General features: G+C 47.3%; 1 protein-coding gene across 2 annotated transcripts in view; it reads left to right on the forward strand.

Annotated features, from left to right (window-relative positions):
- The first annotated feature begins 16,493 nt into the window (after nucleotides 1-16,493).
- Nucleotides 16,494-17,158, forward strand: part of LOC129717658 (5-hydroxytryptamine receptor 1-like) — a 171,395-nt gene continuing 170,730 nt past the window's right edge. For both annotated transcript variants that reach the window (XM_055667731.1, XM_055667750.1), the window contains exon 1: nucleotides 16,494-17,150. The gene's annotated coding sequence lies outside the window, so the exon portion shown is untranslated. The remainder of the gene's footprint in view (nucleotides 17,151-17,158) is intronic.

A 17,158-nucleotide genomic window follows, 5' to 3' on the forward strand; every position in this document is an offset into this window, starting at 1 on the left:
TTAGTACGTAAGGTAGATTGAGATCGAAAATAACCCTACCTTGCCAATTGAAAGCCCCCTCCCACAGGAGTAATATCATCTTTCTTAAGCAACGCTGGAGTTCCCTTTTATGAATTGTGGCCTAAAATCTGGTGAAATTTACTTATGGAAGACATAATCTGTTTTAATTTTCCCGTAAACGAATAATATTGCAGTTAACAACTGCGAAAACTTGAAATTTTATGAACAACAATAACGTGAGGACGGGTGAACCAAGAGCAAAGCTTTTGTGCTACATTCCGAGTCAGAAACCATCATGAATTGAGATTCTCTCTTCCGAGACTAAATTTTTCTCAATTTTTATGAACTTTTTTGGGTTTCACATGGTTTAGGTTAAGTAATACATACTACTTTTTTCATCTGTGAAATTCGTAGACTTAGTTACTATTGCAGTTTATCTAATATATTTGGCGAATTTGTTCTCGAATTATCCACCTTGGTGTTGTTGGTTTCAATATAATTTGGAAAAGGAACTATTTAACACTACTATAAATACTAACTAAACCTAATAAATACAAGCCACTTATTAGAGCGTATTCTGAGGTTTGGCATTTTTTGAATAAATAAATTTGGTTTTAGTGTCTAAGACTAGGGTTTGCAATGTTCCCGGGAATGGATTTCCTGGGAAACGGGAATGAAAAATCTCATTTCCCAGGAACCGGGAATGAAAAAAAATCTTAGCAGAAATGAGATTTCGAATAAACTTTGTTAATAAAAGGTATCAAACAATCGTTTACAATTTCATCATCAATTCGCATGAAAAAAGGATTGGAAAACAAAACTTATTCAAGTTTACTCCAGAAATTCATGCTGTATTCATGCTGTCTTTCCCTTCTGTAAAACTTTGCTTAAGATCGCTGATCACCGCTGGTGTCTAATTTCTAGAAAACTTCGGAATCACCGCTCTTGCTACATTTCATTAGAAACTGAAGAGTTCAATACTTTTAGTTTGTTGAAGATAAAGCTGAGTATTTGGCAGGCAGGTTTTAGTGCATTTGAATGCCTACGTAATTAATGTGAAATTGCGGCCACGACCCAAGTTACACTGACTGAGTTTTGTTAATTTATTTATTTCTGGTCGCATTGATTTACGGTTTTTATCAATTTACAGCTTTCAACGTTTTTTGTCAATAAACAAAGAAAAAATCAAGCAACTATCCGCTTAGTAGTAAACTCACTAGCAAAAAATAAATAAATAAATAAGAGAGCATATATTTTTGACAAATAATTTAAGCAAATAATTTGATATTACACGACAAGCAAATATTGATGGTTATTTCGAGCTAATATTTGCTTCGTATAATGCACACTTTGAAGCTGTTTTACATTTCTACCACGTAAGTTTCGTGTTTTGATACGATATTTATTTTATTGCAATATTGCATGGAAAATTTTTCAAGGAGCTCGGGATTCCGGGAATCAATATTCCTGTTCCCGGGATCCGGGAATCCCGGGAAAAGGTAATTCCGGGGAAATCGTTCCCGGGATTGCAAACCCTATCTAAGACTCTAATGTCTACTTTTTGAGTAGCCGTGTCCTGGTGGAGGTCTGTAATCTTGGAGTCATAAAGATAATTGAGGATTTTTTTTTTGGATCATTCGTGAGATTCGATTTTGCGCTACCTGTGAGTTTGTGCACATGACTTTCACACCGGATTTGCGTAATACATAGCTGGAGCAATTATTTGGTTGCAGACCGCCAGTTTGTTTGTTTTTGAGAGGCGGAAACTGCGACAAATAAGCGGGCAGCAATATCCTAGGGAAAGAATGTCGGGAGTGTAGGTGCTGTAACAGTAAAAGGTCCAGCAGACTGCCCTGCGGGATTCCTGATGGGGTGAAAAAACCTTTTGATAACCAACCATTCAGGTTGGCTAATGGTTGGACACGTGTCACTTGAGATCCTATTGTGGTCATTCACCTCTATCCAGCACCTTCAATTCCAACCTCCACGTGGTGCCGACCGGGATACGAGTAACCTTAGCGGAGATCGGGTAACCAACCCCGGTGGAAGCTTTGGTCATATGCTGACTGGGAATGAGGAACGTACGCGGCGGTTTCTCCATGTTAGGGGCGGCGTACAACAGCGTCTGATCCGGAGCGGGCGGCTGAATCATGAAACGCGGTGTCTCACCAGCTATATCAAAGACGGCAGCTCCGTCGCGAGACTAGGTATCGCAGCCCTAGTAAGGCAGCATACCGAATATTAAATACTACGAACAATCCAGATATAAACACGGAATGGAATAATCGGCATGGACCCAGGCGAACGAAAAAGGACAACGATTATTGGAAACTCGGTACTTGGAATGTAAGGACTCTACTCAAACCGGCACGCGCAAGTATCCTGGCTAGAGAGCTGCGGAGGGTGAATGTGGAGGTTGCAGCTATCCAAGAGGTGCGGTGGCCGAAATCGGGAGAACGCGAATTCCGAGCAGTAGATCCTATTGCGGACACTATATTTAAGTACCACATCTACTATAGCGGCGGCATGAAAGCAGAAAGAGGAGTCGGTTTCGTGCTAATTGGAAAACAGATGAAGCGTGTCATGGAGATGGAGGCCGATCAGTGACCGTATATGCGTGTTTAGAATTAAGGGAAAATTCTTCAACTACAGCCTAATAAATGTGTACGCACCGACCAACGAGAAACCGGATGACGAAAGGAGGAGTTCTATGAGCTCCAGGAAAAGACATACAATGAGTGCCCAGGACACGATATAAAGATTGTCATCGGAGATGCAAATGCACAGGTCGGGCAGGAAGACTTCTTCCGCCCCGTAACTGGTAGGGAAAGCTTCCTCTCTACTACGAACGACAATGGCCTGAGGCTTGTTAATTTCACTGCAGCTAGCGGGATGGCTATTTGTAGCACTTATTTTGCACGTCGGAACATACGTAAGTACACCTGGATGCACCCGAATGGAGAGCTTTGCTCTCAAATTGACCACGTTCTGATTGATGGACGGCACTTTTCAGACGTTACAGACGTGAGGTCGTTCAGAGGACCGAACATTGACTCGGATCACTATCTCGTAGTTGCCAAAATCCGCGCCCGGCTGTCCAACGTGTTGAAATCCAAGGCAACGAGGAGGATGCAGTTGAACATCCAGCGGCTATCAACTGAAGGAGTGGCTGCAGAGTACTCGCAGAAGGTTGATGAACGGATTGAGGAAAAAAGTTGAAGGGAACCTGAATGAACAGTGGAGGCACATCCACAGTTCAATCAGCCTTACAGCGCGAGAAGTGTTGGGTACAACTGCGGCAGCTGCGTCCAATGAGTGGTTTGACGCTGAGTGCCAGCGAGTGACGGAGGAGAAGAACATGTTGGCCACGGCTGTGACTCGTCAGAGCATGGGTAAATATCGAAATGCTAGAGCCGCTGAAAAGAGACTCCATCGCCGGAAGATACGACAGCATTGGGAGCGTATTCTTGCGAAGGCGGAAGGTTGCTTCTCCAGGCACGATGCGAGGAGCTTCTACAAGAAGGTCAACGGAATCAGGAATCGGAACCCTCAGCCCCTGTTATGTGCAACGATAGGGAGGGGAACCTGATAACCGATAAAACAGAGGTGGCCAGGCGTTGGAAGGAACACTTCAGTGTGCTGTTGAACGGTACGGGAAACAGTGGACACTATTGAGAATGATGGTCAAGCTGTGGATCCACCATCCATGGACGAGGTGAAGAAAGCAGTGAAAGAGCGAAGAAACTGCAAGGCAGCCGGGAAGGACGGCATTCCCGCCGAACTTTTCAAAGTCGGGAGCGAACAGCTGTATTGTGCCATCCATCGGATCATGCTGATAGTGTGGTCTGATGAAGAATTGCCCTCGGACTGGTTGGAGGGTCTCATATGCCCAATCTACAAAAAAGGTCATCGCCTGGACTGTAGCAATTATCGAGGCATAACTCTTCTCAATATCGTGTACAAAATTCTCTCCTGCATTCTGTTCCACAGACTGAGCAGAAGACCATTGTTGGCGAGTACCAATGCGGTTTTCGGGGGAGACGCTCCCCGACGGACCAAATGTTTTCCTTGCGACAAATCCTCGATAAATTTCGAGAATTCATCTTTCAGACGCACCATCTGTTCATAGATTTCAAGACAGCGTACGATTCAGTTAAGAGAAATGAGTTATGGCAGATTATGATCGAACATGGCTTCCCAACAAAGCTGATTAGGCTGATACGTGCCACCCTTGAAGGTTCTACATCAAGCGTCAGGATAGCCGGTGAGATATCGGACTCGTTCGTGACGTTAGATGGTTTGAAGCAGGGTGACGGGCTGTCGAACTTATTGTTCACCATCGCATTGGAAGATGCTATACGGAGGGCTGGTGTGCAGAGAAGCGGCACCATCATTACGAAGTCGCACATGCTTCTCGGGTTTGCGGTCGATATCGACATCATTGGTATCAACCGTAGAGCTGTGGAAGAGGCCTTCGGACCTCTCCGGAGGGAAGCTGCGAGATTAGGGCTTGTCATAAACTCTGCCAAAACGAAATACATGGTGGCTGGCAGAGTGCGTGGTAGTCCGTCGGAGGTTGGTGCTGCGGTGGTGCTAGGTGGGGAAACATTTGGAGTAGTCGACGAATTTATTTACCTGGGAACATTAGTGACATGTGACAACGAGGTTAGCCGCGAGATATAAAGGGCGGATAGCAGCCGCAAACAGGGCCTTTTATGGATTACGTGACCAGCTAAGGTCCCGCAGTCTGCAAATCCGTATTAAACTTGCACTCTATAAAACATTGATTCTTGCGGTGGCTCTCTACGGCCATGAATCATGGACGCTGAAAGAGGCTGATCGGCGAGCTCTTGGTGTTTTTGAGCGTAGGATTTTGCGTTCAATCCTTGGCGGCAAACTAGAAAATGGTGTTTGGCGCAGACGCATGAACCATGAAGTGTACCAGGCATACAAATCGGCGGATATGGTCAAGCGGATAAAACACGACAGGCGTCAGTGGGCGGGAGATTGCTTAGGGAGTGGTGGGGTTTCGGGCATTGGGCAGTCGATTCCCCGTAAAAGCCACGGCCACCCGTAAACAGCTTCGACGGAGCGAGTAGTGCCGCTCCCATCATCCAAATGCACTAACCTGCCTATTGGGGCTGATACCAGTAAGGTCCCAATTATGGTGTACTGGTCGCTGTGTTTTTAGGTTTTTGAGAGGGAATACGATTTTATACTACGACGTAGGGCTGGCACCTGCACCGAGCTCCCTTAGTAAAGTCGTGTGACAACGGCTTGAAACGGCGAGGTGGCATACGGCTGCAGGGGTCTCCGTCCCGTAAAACCTGGCAGGCCTTCCAGTACGTTCCGCGGTCATTGCCTGATGGGAATCAGGCAGGAGTGGGATCAGATGCCCTTTCCTGACTTACGCCGGCCGGGAGGCGTCATAGTTGCTCATGAGGGGCTATGGCGACCTTCACTAGCCATGACCTCACTGCTCCGGCTTAGGCCACCATGGGACCATATAGGCGACCACTCCACCATGACCAAGGATAGCGGCTGGAAGGGGGACCCTTTTAACTAAAATGTTTACCATTAAAATCGACGAAGAGGCGAAGGTAGTGGATGGGGCGGACGGGTTAGTAAACCCGTTTGCCAGGCGGGGCATCGCCCGGTCTCCACCGAGACTGGCCGAGGCCGGTAAAGGCGGCGCACAGGTTGGTACACCTTTTGCGACACCGACAGGGGAATTCCGAGTTGGGGCAAAGGCGGGCACGCCTAAGCCAGCACCAACCGGAACGGCGAAGACTGGTGGTAAGGTGGAAACACCTAAAACCGCAAAGGAGCGGGAACAGATATCTGGGGCTATGCTACTCTCTGCGGTAGTAAGCCACATGAACAAGTTTCCAAGCGTGGAGGCGGTGTCCGTACAACTTGATGAAATACTCAAGTTCACGGACGAACGTAGCAACATTTCAAAAGACCTGAAACAATGTCTTCTGTTGTTACGTATGAACGTTTGCAGCGCGAAGTCCGAGCTTTCGCAAGCCCTTAAACGGGCTAACGATGCCGAAAGCAAGGCACTTGCGCTAGAGGCGAGGCTCAACCAGCCTAAAAAAGGGAGTGCTGCAGCTGTGTCTAAATACACACAAACAGCTGCAGCATCGTTTGCCGAAGTCTGTTCAACCGAACCGACTGGCAAACGTGCGAGGGGCTCTCCGGGGGAAACGGCCTCCAGAACGCAACGAAGGCGGTTGTTCGGTGACAGCCATGAAGCTGGCTCGTCGGTCCAGCCGAGCAAAGAACCAGCAAACGGCGAACCGGCAAACGGCGTAGCCACGGATTGGACCACCGTGGTGAATAAGAAGCGGCAGAAGCGGGAACGACGCGCGAAGCGCGGCGATCGCAATAAGAAGCCGCAAGGGGCGAGTAGGCGGAGCAAGGGTGACGCCCTCATTTTCAAGACCGATGCGTCTAAGTACGCCGAAGTCTTGAAGGCCATGAGAGGCGAACCCAAGCTCAAAGACCTCGGCACGGACGTCAGGACAATTCGTCGGTCACGCACCGGCGAGATGATCCTCGAACTCCGCAAAGAGGCGAAGGGCAAGGGCTGTGCCTATAAAAAGACGGCCCAGGAAGTGCTAGGCGAGGAGGTTAAAATCCGAGCCCTCACTCCTGAAGTGACTCTCCAGCTTAAAAACCTGGACGAGATCACCGAAGGGTGTGACATAGCACAAGCCTTCGAACGTGAGTGTGGAGTGGTAGTGACCGCAGAGGCAGTTCGTCTCCGCAGGGGCCCGGCCGGCACCCAGGTTGCTACCATAAAGCTTCCACTAACGGAGGGTAACAAGGCCCTGAAGAAGGCCACGTTGAAGGTGGGTTGGTCGGTCTGCCCTCTGGGCACCTTCCAACAGCCTGACGTTTGCTTCAGGTGCTTTGAGCGGGGGCATAAATCCTGGTCGTGCAAAGGGCCCGACAGGTCCAATTTATGCCGCCGCGGCGGTGGCGCAGGCCACAAGGCACGGGACTGCGGTGCACCTCCCAAGTGTCTGGTATGTACCGGTAAACGGGACGCCAAACACGCCATGGGAGGCCCCAAGTGTCCGGCTGCACGGCCGGCTACTAAGCCGCAGGCCTGAGGGTGATACAGTTAAACCTGAACCACTGCTATGCGGCGCAGCAGCTGCTACACCAAGCGGCTGCTGAGTCGTTGTCGGACGTGGCCATCGTCTCGGACCCATACCGTATCCCAACCGGAAACGGTAACTGGGTATCGGACAAGTGTGGGAAGACGGCCATTTGCACGACAGGCAGGTCCCCGGTTCAGGAGATTGTGTCGACCTCCAGAGAGGGGTACGTTATTGCCAAAGTGGATGGAGTATTCTACTGCAGTTGCTATGCTCCGCCAAGTTGGTCTACCGAAACGTTTGCGCAGATGGTCGATCAAGCAACCGTGGAACTGACGGGCCTACGGCCGTTGGTGGTTGCGGGTGACTTCAACGCTTGGGCTGTCGAGTGGGGGAGTCGCTGTACAAACCAGAGGGGCCAGGTCTTGTTGGAAGCTTTGGCAAAGCTCAACTTAGACTTGGCTAACGTTGGTACAAAATGCACCTACAGTAGAAACGGTGCCGAATCGATTATTGATGTGACGTTCTGCAGCCCGGGACTGATCACGAACTGGAGGGTAGACGACAGCTACACGAATAGCGCTCACCAATCGATCCGCTATGAGGTAGGCGTGCGGAAGCAAGCAGCGAGTAGGGCCAATATTCCATCCTTCTACGGCTGGAAAACATTGCATTTCGATGCAGATGTTTTTGGGCAGGCAATTAGATGGAAGCACGAAGGGGGTGAACCGCTCCCGGATGTGGACCATCTAAATTCGATGCTGTCATGGGCGTGCGACGCCACGATGCCTAGGTCTCGTCCGCCTAGAGAGGGTAGGCCACCGACATACTGGTGGAGCGATACGATAGCAGGCCTGCGCAATGCATGCCTCCGTGCAAGACGGAGGATGCAGCGCGCACGTTCCGACGAGCAAAGAGCGGAACGCGGTGTCGCATTCAGATCCGCTAAGGCAACGCTTAAGAGCGCAATCAGAGCCAGCAAACGAGCCTGTTTCGAACGACTCTGCGCCAGTGCCAATTCGAACCCGTGGGGTGACGCCTACAGGATCGTTATGACCAAGACTAGAGGTGCGCTAGCCCCGGCCGAACAATCACCAGCGATGCTAGAAACGATCATTCAGGGCCTCTTCCCAAGCCACGAACCAAGTCCCTGGCCTCCGGCTGACGCGTCACCACCTACCGTGAGTGACGGCAGCCGTGCAGAGGCTGACGATGCGGTAAGGGTGACGGAAGATGAATTGATCGAGATCGCAAACTCCCTGAAGGTAGGCAAGGCTCCGGGACCAGACGGAATCCCGAACTTGGCCATCAAGACGGCCATCAAAGAAGCCCCCGGGTTGTTCAGGGCGGTCATGCAGAAATGCCTTGACGACTGCCTCTTCCCGGACGTGTGGAAGCGCCAGAGGCTGGTGCTGTTGCCGAAGGTTGGGAAACCACCAGGTGACCCATCGGCATACAGACCAATCTGCCTGCTGGACACGGCGGGCAAGGTGCTTGAGAGGGTAATCCTCAATAGACTGGTGAAATATACAGAAAGTGAAAACGGTCTATCAAGCAACCAGTTCGGTTTTCGAAAAGGTAGGTCCACGGTGGATGCAATTCTCTCCGTCACCAGAACGGCTGAGGTTGCAATCCAACGCAAGAGGAGGGGCATTCGTTACTGCGCGATCGTCACGCTTGACGTGAAGAACACGTTTAACAGTGCCAGCTGGGACTCCATAGCCTTAGCGCTACAGAGTCTCAGAGTGCCGACGTCGCTGTACGAAATTCTAGGCAACTACTTTCAGAATCGAGTGCTAGTGTATAACACAAACGAGGGTCAGAAAAGCGTTCCGGTTACCGCAGGTGTACCGCAAGGTTCCATCCTGGGTCCGGTACTGTGGAACGCTATGTATGACGGCGTGTTAAAACTAACACTCCCTCCAGGGGTGGTGATCGTGGGCTTCGCCGATGACATAACTCTTGAGGTCTATGGCGAGTCTATTAGAGAGGTAGGGTTAAAGGCCGCGCTATCAATACGCGTAGTGGAAGACTGGATGCACTCCAGGAAACTGGAGCTAGCGCACCATAAGACTGAAGTTATTGTTGTAAATAACAGAAAGTCTGAACAGGAGGCATCGATTAGTGCCGGTACATGCACTATCGCCTCAAAACGCTCGTTGAAGCTTCTGGGGGTTATGATCGACGACAAGCTCACGTTCGGGAGCCACGTCGATTATACCTGCAAGAAAGCTTCCATGGCTGTGGCAGCGCTGTCTCGCATGATGGCAAACAGCTCAGCGGTTCGTAGCAGCAGGCGCAAAGTCCTTGCTAGCGTGACCACGTCCATACTCAGGTATGGAGGACCAGTGTGGTCCAAGGTATTGAGTACCTCGTGCCATCGCGGCAAACTCGAGAGTACGTACAGGCTAATGTGCCTAAGGGACGCGTGCGCATACCGAACAGTGTCGTACGAGGTGGTTTGCGTCCTGGCTGGCATGATGCCCATCAGCATCATCGTCAAAGAGGATGTAGAATGCTTCGACCAACGCGACACGAGGGGTATTCGCAACACCATACGGTCATCCCCAATGACCAGGTGGCAGCGGGAGTGGTCCAACACTACAAAAGGTAGATGGACACACCGACTCATTCCAGAGTTAGCAGGCTGGATTAATAGGCACCATGGGGAAGTAACCTTCCATCTGACACAGATCCTGTCAGGCCATGGCTGCTTCAGGCAGTACCTGCATAGGTTCGGGTACGCCGAGTCCCCTATGTGCCCCGCTTGTACGGGTGCGGAAGAAAGCGCAGAGCATGTGTTCTTCACATGTCCGCGCTTCGAGCGGGTACGGTACGAAATGCTGGCAATAAGTGGGAGGGACACCACGCCAGAGAATATAGTGCGTAGGATGTGCGAAAATAGGGAAATCTGGGATGCGGTCATCACGGCAGCATCACAGATCGTTAGTATTTTGCAGGGCACCAATCGACGGGAAACCATCGACGTGCCCCAGTTAGTTAACGGTTAACTAACTGGCCTGTATAGGCTGCTCTGCTACCCATAGAGGTAAGTGCGAAAAGCACGACGGGCCCTCTCCCTGAAGTAATGCCTAACGGCGGTCCCGGGGAGACAAAGGACTTTAGCTGTTCAGCTTAGGTTGCTCAGCATGGGTAAAAGCAGGCGTCAGTGGGCTGGGCATGTAGTGAGAATGCCGACTGAGCGTCAAGCGGAGGCTATATATATATTTTTTTTTGTGTGGACCCCACTGCGACCAGTAATTGTTTGATTTATTGTGGCATTGTCCGGACGTTTTTGCTGTTTGCACATTTCTGTTTTTTTTTTTACCATTTTGCAGTGCTACTTATTGAGAAGTAACCTGCTCCGTGTTATAGTGCTTTTTGTCTTCTCCTTCAGACTTAGTAATCTACTACCTTCCTTATCGACCTTATCATATCCTCCTGCAGGCTATCACTCTAAAAGCATATAACGTGCTATAGTCTATGATATTATCGAAGCTTTAGATCAGTGGTTATTAAGTCTGGAGGGAAGTTATAGTACTTTTTGTCTTCTCATTCAGATTTAGTAACCAACTTTCTTCCTTATCGATTCTATCATATCCTTCTGCAAGCTATCACTCTAAAAGCACATAACGTGCTAAAGTCTATGATATTATCGAAGCTTTAGACGAGAGGTTATTAAATCTGGAGAGAAGATTTTGTGTGGAAGAGCCTGAGAATAAACCCATACCTAAAGTCCTTTTTGCGAACGAACGGTTTGGTTCTTCTAAGATTCGAACCTATCACCATTCGCTTGTCAAAGCGAACTCTGTAACCTTGTGGCTACGAAGCTCGACGAGGCTATATTTAGCAGGAATCCCGATAGAGGTCGTCGACTTCGGGGTAGACCCCGCACTCGTTGGATGTGTGCTGTCGACGAGGATGCACGCGAAATAGGTGTTAGGGGCGATTGGAGGATTGCAGCCCAAGACCGAGGGACATGGCGACGTATTTTGGATTCGGCACTGGATCGTCGCCTTGAAAGTAAAAGTAAAAGTAAGTAACTAACCATTCAACTACACATTGCACGACTTCTACAGAAGGTAGCTGCGGATGATTTTCGTAAGACATGGTTGAAAAATGGCACATACATTAAATTACATAAAACCTGTCATGGCAGATATTGTCAAATGACTTTTTGACATCCAACAATGCCTTGGATTTGGACTTGGATACAGCCCTATCACTGCAGACGTTATACTGAATGTTTATGTCAATATTTTTGATGTTTAATATTTTTCCGAAGTTTCTTACACTCTTATTAACAAACTTTCTTCAGAGTCTCATGAGAATCGGTTTATGAACCGATTTTTGGCAGCACTTTAAATCTTGCTGTGTCAGGCAATTTTTTTTTATTTTTTTGTTCGAAATCGCCATTTCAAGCCTTACCTCAAATACCTGTGACACCCTCAATTTAAATCCGACTTTGGAACAACAAATTATTTTTAGAACGAGAATTTATGTATTTTTTTGTCATTTCAACGTTTTCCAAAAATAAATCCACTTTTTAAATCTCCGTTAAATCCGTCTGGACGAGGGAAAATATTTTCTAAGCCTAAAAAAAGTCACAGCTTCTATTCCCGTTCATTTTCGCATCCTCGCAAACTGCATACATTGCCCGCTTTACTAAAACTTAAAATGTAAGTCATATGACAACAATGAAATTAGTTCGTAAAGTTTTTAAATCTAGTTCAAAACATATCGCCGAGAGGCCAGAAAACATGTATTTTAGAACTTATTATTTTATTCGGAACGATCGGGTAATCCAAAGCCTATGAAAATTTTACCGCACTTTGCGAATTTTCGGGTCCCGGTTTGTATAGCGTTGCTCCAAGGACTGAAAAATGTTCAATTCCCAATCCCTAAATCGAAAAAAATATAACGAACGTACTTTGATGCACGATTGCTGGTATGATCTTGGCTATCTTTCAAATGCCTCAAGCATCTGTTGAAGATAGAGTTCAATAGCAGGTAAACCCTGTTGCTGAGCTTTTTTAAGATCGTATTAAAAATCCCATCAAACCCAAGGGCCTCCATGTTCTTGGGGCTCTTCCTCTTCTTCTCGAGGAATGGTACAAGGGGAGTTTTCGAGGTTGTAGTTCTCAACTTGGTACCTCCCAGTTTATTCGTCGCAAGTGCGAGTCTCGGCTCGGGAGAGATTGTTAGTGTTAGTAGGATCTTAGCGCTAGCCCCGCAGTTGTCCTGTACACTAAACTGTTGGCTGCGAAGTCTGTGTATGATAAACAGAAGTTCAAATTCCGAACGGAATGTAGCACCAAGGCTTTGCTTCTTAGTGCTCAAGTTGGTCTTCCAGTGGACTAGTCATGGTCGAGGCAAGCAAATGCGATGAGGCGATATGATCACCTATCGCATTCGCTCTCTCGACCGCCGCAACAAGACTGTTTACGACTCTGAGGGGAGGAACCGGCTTGGAGTGAAATTTTGATTCCTTGGCTACTCTCCTAATTGGCCTGGAGCAACAGTTCAGATCGGCCCCCTCGAGCCTTTTGTCCAGATCACTGGTCCTATGTAACTGGTGTCTACGCACATTCCGCAATCGAATTAGCATCCGGGTATAGTAATCAATCGCAAGAAAACACACAGGAGAACGCCGAACACACGTTTCGTTGGTCACGTTTATGGCGCTCGTAGTTGACAGGTGTAGGGTTTTACTCAACCAGAATTTGTAGTTTCAACCACTTTGAAATATACTTCACAACAGCTCATCTGATACCCGATATCCAGCCAAAGACACGAACTACAAAAAGTTCCCTTTGATGGTCGAACTATCTCTATTGCGTCTTACTTGCTTCGCCAAACAATCAACCGTTCTCTTGCTACCGTTCGTGCAGTTCGCGCAGACGACAAGAGAAATAAAAGACAAGATGATAAAATGTCAAGGTTAATATATTTGGTCTTCGACTCTACATCCCACCTTTTGTCCTTTTCGATACCCTAGCCCTACCGACATTCTGTCTAGAACCAACCCCTGTCGATTGTGGTAATTCATCCACCACATCCTCCTATTGATCTTCTCTTACAGATGATTCCAACGTCTGATCTGAACTGTTTAGCTTCGATGGAATAACTTTCAAATGCGCAGCGCTTCTTCGGTATTTCTTACCTGACTCTGTCGAGTGAATCACTGCGTCAGTGACTCTCCTCTAAACTACATCAAATTCCTCGGGAGAGAAGTCAGAGCTCAACTTACTATCCTGCTACATCCGTTTTGCCAGCACGCAGTCCCCAACTTTTATAGAACTTTACTTGGCCCTTCGTCTATTCTCTGCTTATACCCATCCTTTCTGCTTTTCCAATCTGTCGCGATCCCTAATTCCTTTATACTCCATTGTTGTAGTAGAAACATAGGGTAGTTTCGTCCGTATTTTGCGGCCAAGCATCAGCTCAGCTGTTGTCGTGTTACTTGATGAGTGATACATAATCAAATATTTACGTAACTCCATCTTCCAGTCCTTGTCTAGCTCTTGGGCTATGCGCAATCGCTTCAGGATGGATCGGTTTGCCGTTCCACTTCTCCATTCATCTGAGACCAGCAAGGTATGGTGCTCTCCAGACGAATACAAAACTCATACAAACTTCTGTAATAGTCTACGCAAACCAGTAAATACTCTCCATTTGGAAGTGGGCCCAAAAAATTCACCGCAATATGCTCCCAAACTCTCGATGGAAGTGCTTTTCTCATCATTGGTTCTGGGGCACCAGGTGCTGACACTAAGGTACATCCACGACAAGCTTTAACAAACCGTTCGACGTCCATGTCCATTTTTGGCCATCATACATTTCCCCTGGGATGGGTTTTCCTAATCCTTACACCTGGGTGTCCTTCATGGGCCAACTCCAGGATTCTTTGTCGGAGACTCGTTGGCACTACTATCCTGTCTCCCCTTAAAAGTATGTTGTTGACAATTCCCAACTCGGAAGCGATGACTTTGTAAGTCAGTGGTAAGTTGGCAACCCTACCTACCTCCAATGCTTCAATAACCTCCATGATCTCAGGGTCATCTCGGCTTATCTCCACTATTTCACCCCATTTTCGCAGCGGCTGTAACTATGTCGTTTATCCCCAATTCTTCAGTCTCGTCAAACGGTGTTAGAAGGACGGTCGATAATCGAGATAAAACATCGGTAATGTTGTTTTATCCTGAAATATGCACGATATTGTACTGAAAACTCTGCAATCGTAACACCCTCCGCTCAATGCGTTCGCATGGTCGGGAGGCGAGAATGTAGAAAAAAGTCAAAACAGATTGAATACTTTACTAATTAGGTAAATGTGGAACCCCTCCACACTCCACACTAACGCCTGTTCTTCTTTTTCTGTCTGACAGTACCCCCTTTCAGTGTTTGTCAGTGACTTAGAAGCATAGCAGATAACTCGTGAACTTCCTTTAGCATCTGTCTGAATAAGAACAGCACCGAGAGCATATGGACTGGCATCGGTAATGAAAGATGTCCGATCTTCCAGCTTGTGAAACCCTAGCCTCTTAGCTTCAGCCAGTCTTTGCTTTATAGCATGAAACGCAATTTCCTCTTTTTTACTCCGGTTGAACTTAACACCTTTCTGTGTGAATCGCCTAAGCGGCTCTTCCACGGCAGCAAAGTCTGGCAGAAACTTGCCCATGTAGTTGGCGAGTCCCAAAAAGCTCCTAACCTCACTTTCATTTAACGGCTGACGAAATGTCATGATCCCATCCCGTTTAAAATCAGAAGGCATTATTCCTTGTGTGTTGATATGATATCCAAGAAAATCAAAATATGTTACCCGAATCCTGCATTTATCCCAATTAAGAACGACTCCTCTTTACTTAAGCCTTTTGAGAACCTAGATTCTCAGATAAGAAATAGTACAATAAATTAATATATTAGTTTAACCGTTTAATTATTTATTTCGTTTACTTTCATAACATACCTTGTTGAGCCTCCAATAATGTTCTTCAACAGTATTTCCTTCTACCTCGACGTCTTTCAGGTACCAATATGTACCTTCGCAAATGGCCAGGATTTCGTCCATCGTTCGCTGAAATGTCTCTGGAGCGGATAGAAGTCCAAACGGTAGCCGCTTGAAACGGTACAGCCCGCTGTGTTTATGAAGGTAACGAAGTCACGCGATTCCTCTTCTAATTCCAACAGAAAAAATGCATCCTTAATGTCCAGAATGCTCCAAATTTTTCCTTTCCCGATTTTAGCTAGAACATCACCAATGACGTTCACGAATGACTGCTTGATTTACTCGGCGTAAATCAACGCACAGTCTGATAGAACCGTTTACCTTGTTGGCAACCAACAACGGTGATACCCAGGTAGCGGAGCCGATGACAAGCTTGATTCTTCGCTGGACACAGAGGATACTTCGAAAACTGACCTTCCAAACCGCACCTGTTCCTGTTCCTGGATCCGAACAGTCCTGTTTGGGTTTTAACTGGCCGGAAACGAACGAAATTATTCTTGCAGACGAATTCTTCTGAGGGTTCTCTGGTCGGCATTGATTTTTTTGTGTTGAAGATTCGACCACAATAGAATAACCTGGAACTAATTTGACAGTTTTTCAACAAAAGTCAGCAGGAACATGTATGACGGTACTATTACTGGTGAACATTCTGTTATTGTAGTGAATTCTGAGGGTAAAACATGAAAAACATAATTATATCGATGTACAGAAGATAATCTTCTCTCTTCAAATCGATTGTACACTTCTCTGTAAGTTCAACCATTCTTACGTAACATATCCTAACATATGTGCAGGTTTTCAATGCAATACAATATATACAATTCATGCGAATAAGGTTTTCATAGGAAGCATCTGATTTTGAACATTTTGAATACTGTTTATAACAGATGATACTGAACTCCATAGCTACGCAAAAAATATCAAAACATTTGGCCGAGTTTTGTTATCTCACCGATGATAATGACGATGATAATTCTAAACACCAAATCACATGCACTTACGGGCCAAACCATCATGCAAAAGAGCCTCTCTTTTGCACAGTTCGGTCAGCGCTGGCTATTGCTGCCGCCAGCACACGTACGTACGTACCTGAGCGCACACCTACACGCGCGTGGATTCAAAGAGCCGACGCGACGTTGGGAGCCGTTTCGCGTCGCGCACTTGTTTCACCACACAACACTCTGAGTGCCCTACCAAAAAATAAGGAAAAAAAAATGCCGAGCGAACCGAGAATCGTACACTCAGCGCAGGTCACTCTCCGACAGCTTTTTGCTGCTTGCCGCTGTTGATGCTGCTGCTGTTGTTCGTTGGCGGAATTGGATGCGGATTCTCGCACACCGTCGTCGTTGTCGTCGTCAGCCCGTTCGTGAGTCTGTTTATCGCCAGGTTACCTTCGAAAATACGCCGGGACTATCAGTACGGAAAAATACGTTCTCCGAGCGATAACGTATGTTCTGCCGGTTTCGGAATCGCGCGCGCGTTTATTCAGTGCTTCGCGGATAACTATATCTTCTGGAACGGACCAGTGACGGAACGGTTTTGCCGGAAATTGAGTCCTGATTGGGAGCGGGCATTGGGAGTGTGACATTCGGTGATTTTTTAGTTTATGGTGCACTCTTTGTGCGATTATCGGCGCCAGGAAGAAGTTAATTTCTTGTTTTATCTTGAAGTGGTGCAAGTGTTTGTGGTTAGAGTCGGTGCTGTTCTTAAGTTCGGCAGTGCATCACTTGACGTGTGCGTTTCAGTGAAATTTTACGGAAACCAGGTGTAAAAGGTGTAACAATAGCCAGTGGAGTGGACCGGAATGCGCAGAAAACGGAAGTGCAATCGAAGAAGCTAGAAAGGAATTGTTAGCGACTGGGAGCCATTTGGCACCTCAATCGACAAAAAAGGGGTGGGAGGTGTGCCGGGAGGCAGAAAAGTGTAGCGACTGAAGTTGGTCGCGAATAAGGTGGAAACGATTAAAAGAAAATTGTTTTTGTTTGAGACTCTACTGCTGGGAAGAGAGATTGCAAGGATCCAGCGAACAAAAGGTACGTGT

Source organism: Wyeomyia smithii, chromosome 1 (genome assembly GCF_029784165.1).
Source record: "Wyeomyia smithii strain HCP4-BCI-WySm-NY-G18 chromosome 1, ASM2978416v1, whole genome shotgun sequence".
NCBI classification, from domain to species: Eukaryota; Metazoa; Arthropoda; class Insecta; order Diptera; family Culicidae; genus Wyeomyia; species Wyeomyia smithii.